A 1399-nucleotide genomic window follows, 5' to 3' on the forward strand; every position below is an offset into this window, starting at 1 on the left:
TAAAGTTCCCTAATCATAATCATAAGTTAACCATTTTATTCTTTATAATCACCACAATTGTTGACAAAACCATCCAATATTGATTTCCTGACTGGATGAAGGGTTCGGCACATGAGGGATCAATCTGGTATTCAAAAAGTGAAACACAGGTTGGGTGACTGATTTGGCCAGTCACCAACATTTCATTATTTGGTGCTTTAAACTCAATTGCCTTGTCTGATTGTTTTAAGATTACTGTCCTGCTGCAACGGGCTGAACCTTGGGTACTACAGTGGGTATGGAAAGTATTCAGACCCCCTTAAAATTTTCACTCTTTGTTATATTGCAGCCATATGCTAAAATCATTTAAGTTCATTTTTTTCCTCATTAATGTACACACAGCACCCCATATTGACAGAAAAACACAGAATGTTTGACATTTTTGCAGATTTATTAAAAAAGAAAAACTGAAATATCACATGGTCATAAGTATTCAGACCCTTTGCTCAGTATTTAAGCTTAAATGATTTTAGCATGTGGCTGCAATATAACAAAGAGTGAAAAATTTAAGGGGGTCTGAATACTTTCCGTAACCACTGTGTGTATATATATATATATGTTTCTGAGAACGTGAGAATGGAAGGCATCCTGAGTGTGTGAGTGTAATGGGCAGCTGAAAAGAGAACGAGGATAATTGAATTGACTGAAGAAATTGCAGCAAAACCTGAAAAATAGGTATTTTTATTATTCTGCCCACCCATTTCTATCAGTGAGGCCGGATGAAATAATATCTCTTTGTATAACATTATCACCTTCATGAAAGACTGTTGGATTAGACTGACTCAGTCTGAGCTAGGTGTTCCTAATAAACTGACAACTGGGTGTATATTTTGGAGCATATTTCAAATACACATATGAAGAAGTGATGTACTGTTACTCATCAGCGTTACAGTGCGTTATAAACAAGTATAACATGTCCATATAGATTTAATAACAGATAAACAGAGGGACCTAACAAAGTGTTACACGTTTTAGGTTGGACGCGAGTCACGTGCTACAGTTTACACCAGGGTGATCTAATCCAAGTCATCATGAACAGCAAAGCACCAGCTGCAGCGTTCAGTAAAAACGTCTGGTTCCCCGTGGAAGTTAATGTGGAAGAGCTTCACACATTTTACCATCAATGCAAAGGTTGAGCTGCTGTTTTTATTCTGTGAATTACAACAAACCACCGTATTCTCCCTAACCAAATTGTATTTGGCTGCCTAAACACATGAAATCAAGATGTTCCATAATTATAGCGTGTTCGTGACTGTTTCCATGACAACGAAAATGTGGTTAGTTTGCAAATGCGATATACGTTGGAGGACCTGCTGCCTATTTGCCCATCAGTGCAGGAGCTCTGTGTCAGGAGGTGTCA

The sequence above is a fragment of the Monopterus albus genome, unplaced genomic scaffold (genome assembly GCF_001952655.1).
Source record: "Monopterus albus unplaced genomic scaffold, M_albus_1.0 scaffold317.1, whole genome shotgun sequence".
NCBI lineage: Eukaryota > Metazoa > Chordata > Actinopteri > Synbranchiformes > Synbranchidae > Monopterus > Monopterus albus.